This window comes from Rattus norvegicus, chromosome 11 (assembly GCF_036323735.1).
Source record: "Rattus norvegicus strain BN/NHsdMcwi chromosome 11, GRCr8, whole genome shotgun sequence".
NCBI lineage: Eukaryota > Metazoa > Chordata > Mammalia > Rodentia > Muridae > Rattus > Rattus norvegicus.
Genome location: NC_086029.1, coordinates 1729345 through 1751588, shown reverse-complemented (window position 1 = coordinate 1751588; position 22244 = coordinate 1729345).

Below are 22244 nucleotides of genomic sequence, written 5' to 3'. Positions count from 1 at the left end.
GGCCTAGCAGTATCGGGGTCGCCTAAGACTCTTCCCGCTGCTTCCACTAATCGGGATACAAAGTCAGAGAATGGCTCCATAGGTCTTTGAAGGATCTTGATGAGGTTTCCACTCACTTCTCCCTTATTAGGTAAGGATTTTCATGCCTTTGTTTCAACTTCATTAATCTGCTGGGAAACCTGTCCTGGATACCCTGTCTGAGCATTGCCAAAGCGTCCCTGACCCAGCAGCATATCTCTATCCCAGGCATCTGCCCCCCCCACTACCAAGTTAGCTGCAGCCTGTTCATTGGCAAACTCAATAAGAAAAGCTCTCCAGTCCAAATACTGTCCCAGACTAAGACAGGCCCAAGCAAGTTTAATCCAATCACTAGGAGTCATGCAAAATCTGTGTAAGACCTCAACCTGAGGTATGGTAAGTGAGGCCATAATTCCATACGTCCTACTGATTCCATCAGGGACTTGATCACCTTAAAGTCTAAAGGCTCATGATACCTTTGTTGATCAGCATCCACATAAACAGGATAGGCCAGATGCAGTTCTGTGTGGACTGGCTTCCACACTTCTTGGCAGAATGTACTACCCGTTTGTCGCACGCCCAATGTCTTGCCAGCAAAAACGACGCGCGGCAACAGGATTCTTCTGCGAACAAGCCTTTACTGTACAGCTCCCTTGAACAGGGACAGGGAGACCTCAAGCATCAAGAATGCTCGCCTTATATAGACAGCAGCTGAGGCTATGCTGATTGTCCGTCAGGGATTGGTGGAGCATGAAATACCTCATTAGCATGGTGCTGTTCCCTCATTAGCATATTATCAGCCAACTGATGCCAGGTGCAAAGCCTGCGCATGCTCAGTACCGTTGTTCACCACAGGAGGGCGCCCTGCACCCGAAACTCTATTTCCTCCCTCTACAACATTGCAGGGAGGAGGAGCTGAGAGGAACCACCCAGGAAGTTCCTCCACCATTTTAGCCTTTTTCCTTTTCTTCTTCTGTCTATTCCTTAGAGACGGTTTCCTCATTTGATCTATCAACACTTGTAGCTCTTCTTCTGACTCTGTTTCGTCTGTTTCTTCCTCTGCATCTGTCTTTTCTGAGTCTGTCTCCTTTGTGCATCCCTGCTTTTCTGACCTCTCCTCTTGAAGCATTTCTAGGGCAGCTTACCCCTTCTCTATATTTGCCTGAAAACATTTTTGATCCTCAAGGTAACTACGCACTAAGCACCACACCGGATGGACCCCGGGTCTTAGAGTCCCCTGTTCCCAGGCAAAATCAAGGTCTTTCCCTAGTTTTTCCCAACTTGACACAGTAAGATTATCTGAGATGTGAACCAGGGGGCAATGACTTTGCATTCGCTCAAAAAACTCTCTAAGGTGCTCCTTTTTATTTTTAGTTTCTTATGCTCAAACAGCTCTTGAAGAGCCAGAAAAATTGGATGATTCTGTGAGGTCCCCATTACAAAAATTTTCTACACTTCTACGGCTAAATTCACCAGGCGTCTTCCTACTTTCTGTTCGCTGCTATCGCGAACATTCTTGTTAACTACCTTGAGAATTTATAGCTGCTTTATTCCCACGGTCCTTATGGCCCCACCTTACCTTGGGAACTTTCTAGTGCCATCCTCACTGCAAGAAGTTCTGATCTCAGTAGGTCCCTGTAGAAGCCACAACTTGCCGTGCCCAACTTCGACCAGCGAGGAAGACATGAATAGTGAAGATCTTCTTCAGGCAGTTTTACTCATGACCCTTGATACAATCTAATGACCCCATGGAACCCCCCACCACACTTAAAAAGCTAGTGCTGGCCAATCCTAGCAAGCCAGGTGGGTCATGCAGATAGGCTGTCACTATGTGGAAGCCAGCAGGCCAGGCAGGCATAGCCAAATAAGGACTAGTTTACCACAAGGAGAGCTCACCATTGGGAGGGTGGAAGGCAGAAACCAGCGCCAACTTTGAGGCCTGGCACGTCGCAGCTACCTACAGTCGCTTTTCAAGGAATTTACAATAAGAAATGGAAATACAATATTCATTAAATTAAAGGTCTGTAGGGAAAATACTAGACTTTGGGAAACAGAGAAAACCTAGAAAATTGAACTGTATGTCACAGGAAAAAACCTGTGACATACATAATAATAATATTCTCTAGAAGAATCTACTACACTCCATGTTCCTAAATCTTTACTACCCATGCCAAGTCCCTGTCTAAATTTCTCCACTCAGAACATGTAACCACTAGTGAAGCAGAGAGAAGTCTCCAGCTTTAGAGAGATGGAGTACATAAAGGTTTCCACTGTGTGACAGGAGACAAACCTGGAAAAGGCACTCTTGAATCTGGTCAATGTAAGGAAAGCTGTTCAAAAGGTAGGCCATGGCGGTTCTCAGTGACATCATCATTAGGCCCTCCATGAAAAATCTCTTGTAACCTGGAGAGCCCTAGCTCCTTCTGTGAGGTCACAGTGTTGTTGTGACATTACCTGCCTCTCAGATATTTCTTCCGTACCTCTAGTGTTTACTAATTGGCCTCTAATTCAGAGTAAACAGCCATTTGGGAGTGAGAAGAAAGAGGGTAAAGAGTACAGTGATGGGGAGAAGGAAGCTGGCCTTCTGTCTTTGTATAAAAAAGGAAGAAATACTTGGTCCATTGGAAAGCTCAGTGAGCCCTGTTTAGGGGTTGAGTGGGTTTGCTGAAGAGATAGTCTTTATCTGAGCCTTCAACATATGGGAATCAGGAACTGAGAGCCTCCCAGAAGCATCTGAACATCCCTGCTTGTTATGGTTCCTTGAAGTCGGAGAGTTAATATCATTAATTTCTTTATTCCAAAAGCCAGTTGTTGGAAAGGGCCCAGTTAATTCTTGAGAGCTCATGGCTTTTATAATTTTTCCCAGAAAGAAAGGTCCTAAGGAAGAAGGAAAAGACAAGTATTGTGTCCTCAGCTCAGTGTAAACTCCTCCTTGCTTTGGATTCCTATAGTGCAGTTTGGGTCTGAGACTGATATCTGGGAGAGAGAAGTGGTTCTATTTGAGACTTCATAATCTCAGTCTTTCCACTAGTATTACTATGACTACCATTCCCTGACAGTGACCCTTTAGATTTCTGAGACAATAGGTGTGATTAGCTGGCAGTTAACTTTTCTTTTTTTCTCCCACTTTTTTTATTTTTTAGCAAATTTTATTGCTTTTTCTAATTGAATATTTTTATATTTACATTTCAAATGTCATTTCCTTTCCCAAGTTCCTGTCCATGAGATCCTTAAACAGTCCCACTAACCTTCTTCTATAACCCCCGTTACTGCACCTTGACATTCCCTTGAACTGGGAGGCAAACTTAGGGAGGAGCAAGGGCTTCTACTTCCATTGGGGCCCAACAAGGCCATCCTCTTCTACCTATGGAGTTGGAGCCATAGGCCTGTCCATACACAGTCTTTGAATATTGGTTTAATACCAGAAAGCTCTGCTTAGATGAATTGCTGTTCTTATGGGGTTGAAAGTCCATTCAGCTGTTGTAATCTTTTCTAAACATCTACAAACATGAGGTCCATTTTCAGTTCCCTGGTTTGCCACTAGCATTCACTTCTGTATTTGACATGCTCTAGCTGTGTCTCTCATGAAAGATCTATGTCCAGTTCCTGGCAGCATGCTCTTCTTAGCTTCAACAATCCTATCTAGTTTTGGTGCCATCCATTTTATATATATATATATATATATATATATATATATATATATATATATATATGTATGCTTTTGGTGGCTCCTACTACTAAGAATTTTGATGGAATATTTACTAGGATTCTGTGTAACTAGGTCAAGAATCTAGGATCCACAAATGACAATGCCAATAGACCCCCTCCTTTTCTTATAACCTATGGAAGTTGAGGTTTCACTGGACCTCAAGCCATTCTTCTTGCTGACCATCACCCAGAAACTGATGTTTGTCCTGAAAAAAGAATCATGGTAAAGCATCCAAACACCTCAATTCTTTCCCTGGGAACACAGGAAGGTCGATATTAGAGAACGGATATCTAATAGAACTACAGAAACGCATTCTATACTCCATGTTGTCCTTTGCTTAACTGATGTCTGCTACTTTATGGATAAAATGAGGATTTGGGAGTTTATCATTTGAAGGAGGCACACAATATTTGCACTGTTATATTCGCTCTATAGCTGGGCCCCGTTTGTAGCCATATTCATTGCAAAAAATGGAATTGGAATAATGAAATTTTTAGTACGCATGCAGGAACATATAAAATGGTCCCCTGTGAAAAAATGTACAATCAGAAAATGTAGCACAATATTCACTCAATTAAAGGTCTGTAGGGAAAACACTGGCACTTGGGAAAATGAGAACACTAGGGAGTTGAACTTTATGTCACAGGATTGGACCTGGGAATAACATGAATCTTCAGAAGAATCTCCTTCTCTCCATGTTCCTAGATCTTTTCTACCCATGCCAAGCCCCTGACTAACTTTCTCCATTCAGAGCATGTGACCACTAATGAAGCTGAGAGAAGTCTCCAGCTGTAGAGAGATGTAGTATGTAAAGGTTTCCACTGTGTCACAGGAGACATACCTGGAAAGGGAACCCTTGAATCTGATCAATGTAAGGAAAGCTGATCAGCACTTAGGCTATGGCAGGTCTCAGTGACATTATCATTAGGCCCTCCATGAAAAATCTCTTGTATCCTGGAGAGCCCTAGCTCCTTCTGTGATGTCACAAGTGTTGTCGTGACTGCAACTGCCTCTCAGATATTCCTTCCATATAACTGTGGTTTACTAATTGGCCACTGATTCAGAGTAAAGAGACATTTGGGAGGGAGAACAAATAGGATGAAGAGATCAGAGATGGGGAGAAGGAAGCTGGACATCTGTCTTGGCATAAAAGAAAAGAAGAAATAATGTGGTTCTTGGGAAAATGCCCTGTGAAGATGGCTTTAGTTCTTTTGTTCTCTAGGTTCACCGAGCTCTTGGACATGTTGCTGAACATCCTAAAGACCTTTGAGCAAACGGTAAAGTTTCTAGATACCCCTTTTTAGATTTCGATTGTCCTGTGGATTTTATGTCTGATGGTAAATGTTTCCCAGGAAGAGTACTAGAGCCAGATTGATTTTTAGAAGCTTTAGAAGACATGGAATTTTTCTGATATACTTTGGCTAATGGCACAAGGTCTACATGATTTTTTTTTCGATGTGGACTATCCCTCAGACCTTTGGAAATATAAAAAAAGGTTTTGTAATTTTGAAGTCTAATTTTCACAATGACAAATCACTTTGAGCATGGAAAACACTTTCTGGAGCCCTTGAGAGGGGTGAAGAAATTCCCTGAAACCCTAGGGCAGATGGTGAACATGCCTTTTTGGTAGAAGGAGGAGTTACTTGAGCATCTTGGGACAATATGTAATGTCCAGCATGACCTTGTAAGGATTGGCAACGGTCCACATTTCCTTGGTCATTTTTTGGAAAATTCCAGGCCTTTTGGACAGATGGAGAAGGTGTGGGACTCACCTGAGGAGTAGTTGTAGGTTTTGGTGTCTCTTTGGCAGCAGAAGATGGCACAAGATCCCTTTTAGAAGAAGGGGGAAGGTTGAAACTGTCTTCCTTAGAGGAGAAATTTCTCAAGACTCCATCAGGAGGATCAAATCTTAACCCTGTGTTTCTAGAAACTGGATGCTTGTGGTCCACTTTGGTAGAGGGAGAATGTCGACTATTTCTCCCCAGAATGGACATGTGAAATAAATCTGCTTTGGTAGATGGGGTTAGTTGTAAAGCATGCTGTTCAGATGCAGTAGATCCTAAGACATCCTTCTCAGATGAGGATGAGGATGAGGTCTTAATGTACCGTGTATATGTGTAGAAAGCCTGACTGTGACGTCAGAATGGGGGGGTAGGTATTAGAGCTACCTCTGAAGATGTGACCTCTCCTAGAGCATCATGGACTTATGTGAAAGGTCTGGGAGCCTCATGAGCAGATAAGGATGTTTCTAGATATCGTTGTGTAATTGTGGAAGTTCCAAGAAAAATTTCTTCTGCTGGAGATATTGAAACAGACTTTCATATAGAAGTGTCAGGTTCCCTAGCCTGCTTGATAGGCAAAACGGCTTCCAAGGCCCCTTCAGGAGATAAGGTAAAATCCAGAGCCTTTGATGTATTTGGCAGATGTTCTGAGTCTGCTTGTGGGTATAAAGAAGGACTGGAAACCCTTTGTGCATATTTGGAAGAGTGTGTAGATTCTTCTGTATTTGGGGAAAATGGCTGATCTTGAGGAGATTAAGAAGTTCCTATAGACTCCTGTGAAGTTTGCGGAGGTCATATCCATTCTTTCGCACAAATGGAATCTAAGGAATCCCTTTCCTCAGATGTCGAGGATGCTACCGACACTGGTGTTTGCATATCATGTTCCCCTACTCCGCGTTCACATATGGTTGGATCCATAACCTTCTCTACAGATGGAATATGTCCTAGAACATCTTTTGTACGTGTGTCACATACAGAAGCCATTTCTAAAGATGTGGCTGTGGGTAGAACTCCTTTTGTAGATGTTTCTTGTCCCACAGTCTCTTTATGAGATAGAGTACTACTCAGAGAAACCTGCTCATTTTTGGGAATTTCTAGCATCTCTGATGTATATGTGGAAAATTTTGGAGCCTCTCCTTACAGGACAGAATGACCTAGAGTCCCCTGAGGAGGTAGGGGATGTTGTATCTTCTCTGCACATTGTATAAGTATGGAATCTGCATGGCTCATTGACTGTGTGTTGTGATAAACTTGGCTCTTTTGGGCCTGATAACAAGTCAGGAGGGTCCTTTTTGGTGGTAGAGAATATTTGAATACTTCTCTGTTGTATAGGGACATTGGAAGTACTGGGGGAGATGGTGAGGGTGCTAGATCATATTTTTCATGTGCAGAATGCACAAGAGTTCCTTGGGAGGACTCAGAATTTTCTAACACATCTTGTGTGGGTGGGGAACTCTCAAGAGCCCCTTCTGAAACTTTCAATGGTCCTTGATCTAATGTTGTACATGAAGAAAGGTTTGTCTCTTCTTGGGCTGGTATGTGTGTTATGAGGTTCACTTGGGGATTTGTGACTGCATTTTGTCCCCCTTGGACCATAAGTGATGATTTAAATCCATTTTTTAATAGTGGAGGACTTTGAAGGTCCTCTTGGTTTAATAGGGAAGTTCTGAAATCCCCTTTGTCAGCAGAACCAGGTTTCAAACTCATTTTACCCAAAGCCGATTGCATAAGGCACTTTGTTGAAGATGTGGGACATCTTTGTCTGTTTTTCTGTGTGGACATAGCCCTCTACGCTGCTTTGGCAGTTGTCGACTGTATTAAAGTCTGCTGTGCAGAGTGGGCAGGTCTTAATCCATTTGTGGAATATGAGAAATCACTGAGATTACCTTTAATAGAAGTTTTGCAGCCCTATTTGATTGATGGGGCCTGTTGTACCTCCTCTTGATGAGAGGGGTCTTGTCCAACACACTTTGGAGGAGAATTGGAAAGACTGGATACCTGTAGGATAGGGAATGAACATTTGAAACTCCTTTGGACACTCTGTGGGAGAGAAAGCTGATCACCCAGAAGAGTGGGCAATACTGAGACCTCAGTCCTGCACCTAGATCTGAACTGGTTCAAACAGTATTCTACACCCAAATCTCATGTGGGGTGGGTAAGTCTTAGACCATCAGAGGGGCAGAATCCCCTGAAAACTCTGCTCACATTCCTGACTCAAGAAAAAAACACCTAGCTCCACCTGGGCCTCCTGTGCATAGGGACCTAGGAGCAGTAGGGGCAGGACATTTCTGGTTGCCGCCCTCATGGAAAGCTGAAAGTCAGCCCAAAAAGCAAGTTCAGGCCTGAGACCAGAGGTGAATCCAACTTTTCTGCTCGAAGTGAGCTGACTGGTGGACTCAGGACACGCAAAGGCAGAACTCCTCTGGGACCAGGCACTTCCAGCTTCTAGCTGACTCCTGAACCTCCCTGATCCCGGCCCAGAGCTCCCTGATCCTAGACGCTGTGGGAGAGAGAGCTGATCACCCAGGAGTGTGGGCAATACAGAGTGTACAATGCACAGAGACTGACACTGCTGCCCAGCATTGCCAACATCTCTGGCCCAAGACAAAATTGCATAGTGTCTCTGGACACAGGAATATAGGAGGAATAAAGCTGCAGGACCACCATGTTCCAGACTTTGCCTGGATCTGAACTGAACTGGTCAAACAGCTCCCTGTACCCATATCCTGAGAGTGGGGGAAATAGACCTTCAGAGAAGCAGACACTCCTGGGAAACCAGAGGAGACTACTCTCTGCTCAGATTCCTGACACAAGAGGAAAACAGTTTTTTGCCATCTGTGCACCCTCCCCCCAATAGAGAGACCTAGGAGAGGTATGGGAATTTCCTTCTGGTTCCTGCCCACAGGGACAGCTGAAAGCCCGTGAACAGGATAACCTACATGCATGAAATTCTCTGTTCCCATAACTGGGTAAAGAAAACATGAAAACAGGTCTACAGTGGTCCTGACACACAGGCCTACAGGACGGTCAAGCCACTGTCAGAAAGAGCAAGACAAGCTAACTCCAAAGACAACCTGATGGCTGGAGGCAAGCACAGGAACACAAGCAACAAAAATCAAGACTACTTGGGCTAATCAGAACCCAATTCTCCCATCACAACAAACACTGGATATCTAAACAAATCAGAAAAGCAAGCTCTAGGTTTAAATTCACATTTCATCATGAGGATGGAGGATGTTAAGAAGGTCATAAATGACTTCCTTATGAAAATACAGGACAACAGAAAATACAGAAGTAAACAAGTAGAATCCCATAAACTGGGAACAAAAAGGAAACTTAAAGAACTACTGAAAAAACAACAAAACAGGAGAAGGAAATGAACAAAACCATCCAGGAGTTAAAAATGGAAATAGAAACAATAAAGAAAGCACAAAGGAAGACAACCCTGGAGATGGAAAACCTAGGAAAGAGACCAGGAGTCATAGATGTGAGCGTCATCAACAGGGTAAAAGAGATAGAAGATATAACCTAAGGAGCAGAAGATTCCATAGAAAACATTGACACAAATGTCAAAGATAATGGAAAACAGAAGAAGCTCCTAGCCCAAAACAGGAAATCAAGGATACAATAAGAAGATCAAACCAAGGATAACAGATATAGAAGAGATTAAAGACTGCCAACATCAAGGGACAGTAATATCTTCAACAAAATTAAGGAAGAAAACTTCCCTAATCTGAAGAAAGAGGTGCCCATAAACATACACAAACCCTATAGAACTCCAAATAGATTGGACCAGAAAAGAAAATCCTCCCATCACATAATAGTCAAAACACACAATGCACAAAACAAATAAAAAATATTAACAACAGTAAGGGAAAAGGTTAAATAACATATAATGGCAAACTAATCAGAATTACACCAGAATTCTCACCAGAGACTAAGAAAGCCAGAAGATCCTGGACAGATGTCATACAGACACTAAGAGAACACAAATGCCAGCCCAGGTTACTGTATCCAGCAAAACTCTCAATTAACATAGATGGAGAAACTAAGATATCCCATGACAAAAAAAAATTTACACAATATCTTTCTACATATCCAGTAATACAAAGGACCTTGAAGATAAACACACAGCTAGTGTTTCGCAAATTAAATTGCCATTACTTGTCGAATAAGCTTAGTTTTAAGTGGTTATAGAGGGTAAAACATATACTTTTCTATACAGACAAAGCATGTCTTTCCCAGTTTGAATCTCACATTCTTTGGCGAATTCTGTACAAGTGGGAAAAGATTGTCGGAAGTTTCCTTTGAAGATAAACACACAGCTTGTGTTTTGCAAAGTGAATTGCTGTTACTTGGCAAGTAACCTTACTTTTAAGTGGATCCAGATGGAAAAAGCATACTTTTCTATACAGACAAAGATGCGTATCCCAGTCTGAATCAGACATTCTTTGGCAAATTCTGTTCGACCCAAGCAGGAAAAGCTGGTCAGAAGTTTAGTTTCAAGATAAACACACACTTAGTGTTTTGCAAAGTGAATTGCTGTTACTTGGCGAACAAGCTTAGTTTTCATTGGTTCAAGAAGGTAAAAAGCACACTTTTCTTTATAGATAAAACTGCGTCTCCCAGTCTGATTTGTACATTCTTTTGTGAATTCTGTTCCTTCCAAGCGGGAAAAGCTTGAAGGAAGTTTACTTTGAAAATAAACACACAGCTAGTGATTTGCAAAGTGAATTGCTGTTAATTCGCGAATAAGCTTAGTTTTAAGTGGTTCTAGACGGTAAAAAGTATACTTTTCTATATAAACAAACCATGCGATTCCCAGTCTGAATCAAATATTCTTAGGTGAATTCTGTTCGTTCCAAGCGGGAAAAGCTTGTAGGAAGTTGACTTTGAAGATAAACACACAGCTAGTGTTTTGAAAAATGAATTGCTCTTATTTGGCAAATAAGCTTAGTTTTAAGTGGTTCTAGACTGTAAAATGCAGACTTTTCTACATAGACAAACCATGTGTTTCCCAGTCTAGATCACACATTCTTTGGCGAATTCTGTTCCTTCCAAGCGGGAAAAATATGTAGGAAGTTTAATTTGCAGATAAACACACAGCTAGTGTTTTGCACAGTGAATTGCTGTTACTTAGCAAATAAGCTTAGTTTTAAGTGGTTCTAGACGGTAAAAAGCATACTTTTCTATATAGACAAAACATCTTTTTCCCAGTCTGAATCACACATTCTTTGGCAAATTCTGTTCGTTCTAAGAAGGAAAAGCTTGTAGGACGTTGACTTTGAAGATAAACACACAGCTAGTGTTTTGCAATGTGAATTGCTGTTACTTCGCGAATAAGCTTAGTTTTAAGTGGTTCTAGACGGTATAAAGCAGACTTTTCTATATAGACAAAACATGCATTTTCCATTCTGAATCAAACATTCTTTGGTGAATTCTGTTTGTTCCAAGCAGGAAAAGCTTGTAGGAAGTTGACATTGAAGATGAACACACAGCTAGTGTTTTGCAAAGTGAATTGCTGTTACTTGGCCAATAAGCTTAGTTTTAATTAGTTGTAGAGTCTAAAAAGCTTACTTTTCTTTTGTGGTTTGCCTTGGATTTCTCTCTGAATTTGTAAAATAAAGGCAAGAGTGAGAGCTTTGGGCAGATGGAGGAGTCGGGAGCGAGAGGGAAAGAGGTTCAGAGAATAGGGTGAGAGATGACAGTTGGTGACAGTTGAGCCAGTAGAACCTGAGGAGGGGGGAGAGGATTGGACAGTTGAGAGTGTTGGGAGAGGAGGAATGAAGATAGGTGGGAGAGCGAGAGTTTAGAGACATGATGGGGAACTGAGAAAAAGTTAGAGGAGTCAGGGGAGGAAAAGGAAAGGAGCGAGGAGAGAGTCGTCATGGGAGAAGGAGAAGCTGGAGACCTGGCAAATAAAAGGTGCAAGGGATGAGGGATTTGGGAGCTAGGAATAGGACAGTGTAGGGTGGATCTGCCCAATCTAGACGCTGGATTGTTTTCACATTAATTGAGTTGCGTTTTCTTTGTACGGGCCGATTCGTGTTGGAGAGGAAACTGCAAAAACTGGCACCCAACGTATCCATTAGAACTCAACTAATCTGAGATAAAAGTTTACTTCCCTCTCACCCCCAGAATAGGGCTCTCATAGAGATCTAGGCAGGAGTACTGGTGGATTAGAAGTTGAAGACTGGGTCTGAGGGGTCTAGGAAAAATTGAGAGGTCTGCACGTGTTCTGAAGTGGAGGGAGAAAAAGGTACAAACGGCTTCGGATCAGGTACTACTTTGATGTAAGAGAGATATATAACTTTTTGATACTTAAAGATGAGAAACACAATGAATATCTTTTGGGCCTTATGGAATGATATTTTGAATGGTCTGACGGTTGTGAATTTTGAGGAAAAAGACACTTTATCATTTATTCATTCTTTTGATTTACTATATCTTCTCAAAAGACAGCGCCCTAAATAGCAAATTTCTAGCCTTAGGAAAGAAATTACAAGTAATCCTAGAACAGAAATTTCTGAGATATATAGATGACTCAGAACAACAGAGAGATAAGCTTAAGTTTTGGCAACAGGAGCTAGAAGAGACACTAGAAAAAAGAATTCGACAATTCAAAGATCAAATTGAACAGCAGGAAAATAGAGATAGAATCTGGAAACAAAGTCTAGAGGATAACTTACTAAAACAAGCAAATCAAAATAAGGCAGAGGCTGCAATATCAGAATTACAACATAAAGAGAAGCTAAAATTATGGAAGCAGGGCTTAGAACAGAAGATACAGGTAATTATGGAACGACATGAAAAACAGAAAGAGAAAATTAAATCTTGGCAAAGTAGCCTAGAAGAAACACTAGAACTGAAGACACAGGAAATTATAGATCAGAATAAGAGACAGAAAGATGAAAATAAAAGTGGTAGACAGGAACTAGAAAGGATGTTAGAACCGAACATACAACAGCTCACAAGTCATACTGAACAGCAGAGAGAAAGTAATGCGGTTTTGAAGCAAGACTTGGAGAATTACTTTTTAAAATTAATCAATCAAAAGATAATGGATAACAAATTATTAGAAGTACAATATAAAGAAAAATTCAAAGTGTGGAAGCAAAGCCTTGAACAGAGAATTCAGGAACTCAAGGAACAGGGGGGAAGACAGAAGGAGAAATATGAAGCATGGGTACAGACTTTAAGAGAGGAATTTAAAATTACAACTAAAGAAAAAACTCAAGTAGAGACAGAAGATAAAATTAGGGAAAGCCAACCTAAGGTTATTAGGAAACAAACTTTAGTCTATCCAGTTAGTGTACAACAAAAGCCTCCAAACGATGATCATCCACAGGGTTATGAAGAATTTGAATGGCAACTCATGGATGTGTTAGAATTAAGGAATTTTAAGGAAAGCGTAACTAATTTTGGAATGCATTAACCATTTTTAAAACAAATCTTGATTTCTTGGGCTATTAAAAATAGAGTAATCCCCAAAGACTGGAAAGATATGGTAAGAGCAATTCTAGAGCCTGCTGAAAATTTACAATGGATTTCGTAGTGGAGAGAAGAAGTGAGGGAGATAGCACGACAAAATAGTGCTAGGGGCAGAGAGATTTCCACAGATCAACTGCTTGGTGAAGGCCGCTTTGCTGAAGTAGAGGTGCAGGCTGTATGTGATGAAGAAACTCTGGCATGGTGTCGATTGTCAGCCTTAAAGGAATGGGACAAAGTCGCAGAATCAGGGAAAAGACTTGAAACATTCACTCAAGTCATACAAGGTCCTAAAGAAACCTCACCTGACTTTTTACAAAGTCTTACCTCAGGTGTGGAAAGGAGTGTATCACATTGAGCAGCAAGAAAGGTGATAATTGAGTCTTTAGCCTTTGAAAATGCAAATACAGAATGCAGGGAAGTAATCAGACCACTGAAGGCGAGGTCCGCACCAATAGATGAGTGGATTAGATATACAGCTATTGTTGGATCTTGTTCTCCTGATATGACTGTGATAGGAGAAGCTACCACTGGGCAGCTAGAGATGACCCAAGATTTCAAATGTTTTAATTGTGGTGAGCAGGGTCATCTCTGATATTACAGAAAGAAAAACCAAAGTAATACCAAAAGGGGGACGATGCCTCCTGGAATGTGTCAAAAATGTGGCAGAGGTGGACATTCGACTAAGGCATGTAGAGCAATAACAGACAGATGGGGCCGCATCCTGCCAAAAAACTCCTAGGGGGGCCTCTTGCAGGCCCCAATGCCAGGCAGGAAGAGTTCTCTTCCTCAGAACAATTAAATGGCATGACTTCAAAAATAGATGTTCTGGGACCAGAGGAGGCTGAGGGAAGTCCTATGGACAATCCCAAAAGCCTCAAAGGGAGTGAAAAACGAATATTTTGGCAAACGTCTATAGAGGACCAAAGGTCAAAATGAACAATACTGGTAAACAATATTGAAAGTGAAGGAATGATTGACACTGGAGCAGATGTAACCATCATCTCTCCAAAATCTTGGCCCACTAGTTGGCCACTTCAAGGAGTGGATATGCAGCTTCAAGGTGTTGGCACTTTATCCCAAATAAAACAAAGCAGAAGGTGGCTTAAATGTATGTGACCAGAAGGTCAGGTAGGAAAATTAAGGCCATACGTGGCTGATATAGCCATTAACTTATGGGGAAGAGACCTACTACAGCAGTGGAAAACCCAAATTAATATCCCCTCAGTTTCAGGGTCTGGCCCTGAAATTCATCAGGCTCCTAATAAAAACTTTAAATCAGTCAGGTAATGTTATCAAGGATAGTTAGAGACGGTCCAAGCTGTCCATAAGCAAGATACAGCAGAGGCTGACAATTTAGTGCTACCACAAGGAGCCACTGCTGTTAAGTCAACAACAGCCTTGCCACTAAGGTGGCTGACTGACCAACCCATCTGGATTGATCAGTGGTCTATGACAAAAGACAAACTACAGGCATTAGAACAGCTAGTCCAGGAGCAGCTGGAGGCTCAGCATATAGAGGAGTCCACCAGCCCTTGGAATTCTCCAGTATTTGTCATTAAAAAAGGTCTGGCAAATGGAGGGTGTTGACAGATCTCAGAGCAATTAATAAGATTATTCAGCTGATGGGTTCCCTGCAGCCTGGGATCCCACTGCCTTCTTTGTTGCCTAAGGAATGGCCTATTATAGTGATTGACTTAAAAGATTGTTTTTTCACTATTCCTCTACATGAAGACGATAAGGAAAGGTTTGCCTTTTCAGTGCCTTCCCTCAATAGAGGTCAGCCCATAAAAAGATATCAATGGAAAGTCCTGCCGCAGGGAATGTTGACTAGCCCTACCTTGTGTCAATATTTTGTACAACAGTCATTGGAGAAGATTCGCAAACAATTTCCCCAGTCTATTATTTATCATTACATGGATGATATTTTATTGTCTGATTCAGATATAAATATCCTGGAAAGAATGTGTGATGAAGTGAAAAAAACCTTATCTTGCTGGGGATTACGAATCGCTTCTGAGAAAATACAAAGAGGGGATTCTATTAATTATCTAGCGTATAAAATAAGTCTACAAAGGATTAGGCCACAAAAGGTGCAAATCAAAAGAAAGCAATTAAGGACACTTAATGATTTTTCAGAAAATACTGGGAGATGTTAACTGGTTGAGGCATGTGATTGGTTTGACCAGTCAAGAGTAGAGCAATTTATTTCAAACGTTACAAGGTGATAAAGATTTAAATAGCCCAAGGAAACTATCACCTGAGGCTGAGAAAGAGCTAGCTTTGGTAGAAAGGAAATTGCAGGACACACATCTAGATCGTATTGATCCAAAGGTGGCCTGCATATTAGTCATCTTACCCTCTACTCATTCCTCTACAGGAATTCTCATGCAGAGGGAAGATTATATCTTAGAATGGATATTTTTAGCACATAAACAGAGTAAGAAACTGAAAACCTACATTGAGAAGGTCTCTGAATTGATACTTAAAGGAAAATTGAGATTTCGACAATTAGTTGGAATGGATCCGGCTGAAATTGTGGTACCTTTTACTAATGCAGAAATTGCCTCTTTGTGGGTACAAGTTGAACATTTGCAAAGAGCATGCAGTAAGTTCTTAGGAGAGATTAACAACAGATACCCTAAAAGCAAGCGACTTCAGTTCATAAAACGAACTAACTGGATCCTCCCTCGTATAATAAAGGGAACCCCAATATCTGGAGCCCCTACATTTTACACTGATGCCAGTGAGTCAGGAAAGGCAGGATGTAAATCAGAAAATGTAAGCAAGGTGTCTGAGAGTCCCTATAAGTCAGTTCAAAAATCTGAATTATATGCAATACTCATGGTGTTGTCAGATTTTCAAGAGCCTCTTAATATAGTAACTGACTCTCAATATGCAGAAAGGGTCGTTTTACACATAGAGACTGCAGAACTTATTCAGGATTATTCTGAATTGACATCACTATTTATTCAGCTACAACAAAAGATCAGAAATAGGAGTTACCCACTATATATAACACACATAAGATCCCATACAGGTCTGCCAGGCCCCCTGGCGCAAAGTAATAATGAAATTGACCAGCTCCTGATAGGAAGTGCACTAGAGGCTTCAGAATTCCATAAAAAACACCATGTCAACAGCAAAGGCTTAAAGAAGAATTCTCTATCACTTGGTAACAAGCCAAGGAGATTGTGAGGCAATGTCCTACTTGCTCGTTATATAATCAAACTCCATTGCCTACAGGAACTAACCCTAAAGGCACCCAAAGAAATGAAATTTGGCAAATGGATGTTCGCCATTTTACAGAGTTTGGTAAGCTGAAATACATACACCGTACTATAGATACATACTCAGGATTTCAATGGGCAACTGCCTTAGCGTCAGAAAAGGCCGATTCTGTAATTACATATTTGTTAGAAGTTATGGCTATAATGGAAACACCCATACAAATTAAAACGGACAATGTTCCAGCATATATCTGTAACAAGATTGAGCTCTTCTTTGAATATTATAATATAAAACATGTTACAGGTATACCACACAATCCTACGGGACAAGCGATAGTGGAGAGATCTAATTGAAGTCTAAAGGTGATGCTTAACAGGCAAAAAGGGGCAACAAAAACTACCAGAGGTAGGCTACATAGTGCTTTATTAACCTTAAATTTTGTAAATGCTGATGAACAAAACAGCACAGCTACTGAAAGACATTGGATTGTGGAAAAGACTACTGAACTAAACCAGCCTGTTTATATTAAGGATATTCTGACATCAGAATGGAAAATGGGAAATGTGTTACGCTGGGGAAGGGGTTATGCCTATGTTTGTACAGGAGGAGAAAAGCTGTGGGTTCCCTCCAAGCTGATAAAAATCAGACATGACATGGGGAGACCTCCTGAAGTCCTCGGCAACACAGAAGAAAAGGGAGACTACGACAATCAACAAATAGGTGATGTATATATGAGGATGTTTAGGTCTCCATGTATGAACTGGCTGAGACTAAATGACTATAAACAGCCAGTAACATTTTGAGTACGAATTTCTCAAATAATTACTTGTTATTACATGAATCCTGTAAAATGGCATGTATTACAAAATTATGTTACGGTTTGATTATATGATCCAACTAACCTGAAGAAAGGCAGTCACCTTTCTTTGTTGATCTTTATTAACTAAGCTGTGCACCCTGCTTACTCCATGTGGATGCGCTCACAGAACTATATGATGCTTGTAAAGTTTTGTGTGCTGCAGGAGGAAAGAAGAGAAAGACAGCCCTGAAATGACACACACTCTGGAATGCTGAGATTCCGGGACCTTCCAGTCCAACTTCGTGTTTGATTCTCCCTCCATTACACTGAAGCTTCTTCATTTAAAGGCCTGCTTTCAGGACTTTTCCAGAATGGCCATCTTACTTATCCAGCCCTTCAGACTGTCTTAGTCAAGAGGTCAGCTAAGAGATGAACTTTCTCAGCACAGAGTGACTGGCAGGCAAATCCCAGCTACATCTACTCCAACAAAGCCAACTCTTCCTAATTCCCCTTGGGCCCCAGAAGGGAATTCTTCACCCCAATTCAGCTGGAAGAAGACAAGGAAGATTATCTTCCCAGTTCCTTATGTTGGGGTGGATGGTTCTGGTTATCCTAAGAACTATAGATACGTTTTCTTTTAAGGGATAGTAACAAATGTAGCTTTGGGCAGGGGGAACTAGAGAATTTAAACTCAGGGATTGCTATCTTTCCTTCCTCTTTTTTATTCTTCTCAGTTTAAAAAAAGGGGGGGGTGATATAGTAATACATAGAAGTTCGAGAAATAGACAAACAGGGATAGATTAGCAAACTTACTCTTAAACAAAATTTTAAAACTATATCTTACATTGATAGAAATGTTTGTAATTGATAAAAAGTTGAAGCTGCAATCTTTTCATTGGTATAGAATGCATTATACACAAATGCGAGGTTTTCATTGGTATACTTTCTTATTGATTTATAATTGAGATTAATATTGCTACTTTAACATAAGCATTGTGCCTCCACTATGCATCTAAGAATACAAGTCTTAGATACAGTCCTATAACTGCTATTATACATTATTTTTAGTTGATTAACCAGAACCAGCTAAAGACCAGGTTGCAAAGTCCTGGTTCTGAGTCAGTTTAGATGGGTTTTGGAAATACTTCGATTAGAGAGGGCCAACGGTAGTCTATGCTTAACAGTTCAGAAACACCTATGTAGATAGGAAATCTTCAAGGGCGTCAGAAGTCCATATAATAACCCATTTATGGACATTTCTTTGCCTAGATCATTTGACAAGAGACCTGTCTGCCCTTGACAGGACCCCTTAGACTCAAAGAAGAAATTGAGCATCAATGGTGTTGCTCAAATCGTGGTGACACAGTCACTGAGCAAATTGCTTCAATTCATCTACAGACAAAACACTGTCCAGAAAAGGACAAATTATGCAGAAGAGTCGATTGATAATCTCTGCCAAGGCAGGGTGATCAGCCCTTGAAAATCTGCATTGCAAAGTCTGTCAGATGATCCTGAGCCAGAAGGCTGAAGACTGATGCTTCGACATATTGAGGAATAGGGGGACTGTCCAGGTGATCAGCAGTCTGTATAAATTGGCTAAGCTTGGAAGCCATGTTTTGTGCTTCCCATATTTTCAGGTAATATTAATCATTCTTGGATTTCTGATGTGGTTGGAGACTGGTAGTCTCATAGACAACCCAAGCGGTTTAGTATTGAGAAAGATGATAAATCTGTTAAGGTGGTTTTCAGGTGACATAGGATCTAGAACCAGGATATACTCAGGTATAGTTTTTAGTATAGATGACATGGTTAATGAACAAAATTGTTGCACTGGGTGATGAGTGTATTGTTGGTTTTATAAATTGCAGAATGGTAATACTTAGTTCACATATATATAGGGAAAAGGTATTTTAAGTGGAGAAAAGGGGGAAATATTGTGGTTGGCCTTGAAATTTTCTCTGAATTTGTTAAATAAAGGCAAGAGCGTGAGATTTGTACAGAGGGAAAAGTTGGGAGTGAGAGGGGGATTAGAATCAGAGAATAGGGTGAGAGAAAACAGTTTGTGACAGTTGAGCCAGTAGAACCTGAGGAAGGGGGAGGGATTAAACAGGGGCGGGGAGAGTTGGGAGAGGAGTAAGGAAGAGAGGTGAAAAAGGGACTGTTTAGCACAAGATGGGGAACTGAGAAAAGTAAGAGGAATCAGGGGAGGAGAAAGAGAAGAAGCGAGGAGAGAGTCGTCGTGGCAGAAGAAGAAGCTGGAGACTTGGACAATAAAAGGTGCAAAGGATGAGAGATTTTGGAGCTAGGAATAGGATAGTGTAGGGTGGATCTGCCAAATCTAGAGGCTGGATTGTTTTCTCATTAATTGAGTTGCTTTTTCATTGTATGGGCCTATTCGGGTTGGAGAGGAAACTGCAACATATTAACATCAAGGCTGGAGCACGACAGCATCTTGGCAGGCATGTGCAGGAGGAGCTGAGCGTTCTACATCTTCCTCTGAAGGCTGTTAGAAGACTGAATTCCAGGCAGCTAGGGTGAGTGTCTTAAAGCCCATGCCCACAGTGACACACCTACTCCAACAAGGCCACACCCACTCCAACAAGGCCACACCCCCTAGCAGTGCCACTCCTATTTGGCACTATTGTCTTCAAACTTGAAACTTATCCATAAATCTGTTCAATGGACAACAGGTAACTTTAATGAAATAAATACAGAAGTATTAGAAAAATAGACAGAAAGATGTGTGCCTTAGTTACTGTTCTATTGCTGTGAATAGACACCCCGACCAATCCAATTCATGACAGGAAACATTTAATTGCAGTCTTACAGTTTCAGAGGGTGAGTCCGTGGACCATCGTGGTAGACACCATGACAGAAGGCTGGCAGGCAGGCAGGCCTGGCTGGAGTAGATCCTGAGAACTCACATCCTGCTCCCCAGAAGAGAGAGAGAGAGATAGATAGAGAGACAGAGAGTGAGAGATAGATAGAGAGACAGAGAAAGAGAGAGAGGGGGAGATGGAGAGGGAGAGAGAGAGGGAGAGGGAGGGAGGGAGAGAAAGAGAAGCCTGGTGGGCTTTTGAAATCACAAGGCCCCCACCTCCCATTGACACATCTCTTTTAACAAAAACACAACTCCTAATCCTTTCTAAACAATCCACCAACTGGAAACCAAACACATTCAAGTATTTAAACCTGAGGGTCACACTTATTCAAAATCCTAAAGTATGTTTTTTTATTTTTTTTCTTTTAAAGAAGTCAAGTAATGAGTGTCCATCCAATTTGATAGTATATTTTATCGTTACATTTCTTTACTCAGAGGATAGGGTTATTTGCATAAGAGGTTTACAATCAAGCCATCACTCCCTCATTAGCCAAAGGCATCATACCCCCCCCCCCCTTTCTACTTGATTATACACATTGGCGTTACTTCTCTACATGGAAACAAATCACCTCATCCTGATTTAGTTCAAAGAATGGGGAGCAATTGATGTGCAATTAATTGCTATTCATAATGGTATAAAACAGAAGCCAACATGATTGAATTTATTTTTTCTGGAACTGAAGATTTCCCTCCATTTAATAAAACGTGATAAATATGATTTTAACGCAAGCCTAGAAACCCCAATGAAGCCTTTAGTTTATATTTTTTTTCAGTATTTCCAGATCATTCTCTGTGATACACAGAAACCTAGAGGAGGAGAACTGTGTGGACTCACTGACAAACACTCAAAAAGCATTCGTTTGCACAATAAGGAGATATACTGTGTACTCTGAGAGTTGGCCCCAGGATTCCCAATGATCTAAAAGTCCTCAGGATCCTTGGATAAAACGACACTGCATTTGCATATAACCTCTGCAAGCGTCTCGTATACTCTAGTCATATTTATATGTGTGTGTGTGTGTGTGTGTGTGTGCATAGAGACATGTAAGTGCAGAGGCTGGGGAAGGGTAGAGGGTGTTCTGCTCCTTCACTCCCTACTGTATTCCCTTGTGACAGGGTCCCCTGCTGAACCTGAGGTGAGTCTCACTGCCAGGAAGCCCCGGTCATCCTCCTGTTTCTATACCACACACTGGTGTTTGCATGTGTGACCACACACTTGGCTTTACCCCTCTCCCGTCTCCCCAGATCCTCCAACATTTTAAATAAACTCTGAATTACTTTTGTACTTAATGAAATGAAATCATGAGGGGCTGTTATTTAGGAGATGACAAGAAAAATGGTTTGTATGTGTTCAGTACAGATGTGGTATTTATAAACCACTTTTATTAGTTCGTTGAGAACTTTGTACATTTTATAATGATAGAATTTACTTCTCACGTCTCTTCCTAACTCCTCCCAGATCCATCCCCACCTAATCCCTTCTCCCAACTTCAAGCTCTCTTTCTGCCCTCTGTAATAACCCACTCAAGTCATTTATGCTGCCCATAAATTCATGGGCCTTGGGCAAGCCCCTGGAGCCTGGCCAGCTTGTCACCAGCTATATCTTTGTAGGAAACTGACTCTCCCTTTCCTGTCAGCTAGGGCTGAGGGATAGTGGTCCTGTCGTGTATAGAAGACACTGCTTTGTTCTGGTTCTCGCTGACAGCTGTATCTTATATTTCCACTCCCTCTTCCTTGAGGGTTCCTAAGACTCAACTCCTTCCCTTTTTGCCTCTCTCTGTGAGTCTGTGTATATCCATGTGTGTCTATATGATAGATTTCCCATTTTACATTCAAGCCAATGCATGGTGGGGCGTCTTTACAATTGACTGCCGACGGTATCTCACCCCAGACAAAATGCTGCAATGCAGACATGGTGTAGCTCAGTCCCAGAAAGAAATAGGGGATGTTGAGAAACCTACCCAGCTGTTTCTAGTGTGAGGTGACGTTTAGACCTCTGACACAACCTTCTGGCCTACCCTATGGGTTTAAGATACACATTGTCCCAGTACAATGTTCAAAGGTGGGACTATGAAAGGCGATTGGACCCTGTGGGCTGTAATCAATGAGTTCATCTGTTGATGGATGTGTATGAAGGTGGCAGGAAACTAGGAGATAGGAAATTAAGGGACGTGGTCATTTGGGGCATGTCTTGGAGGGTGTTTTTTTGTCCTTGGTCTCTTCCTTTGTTGATGCTTCTTGGATGCCAGTGAGGTTAGCAGTTGAGCTCTATCATGCCCCTTTCATGGTCATGTGACCATGGACCGAAACCTATGAAACCATGAACCAAAATAAGTT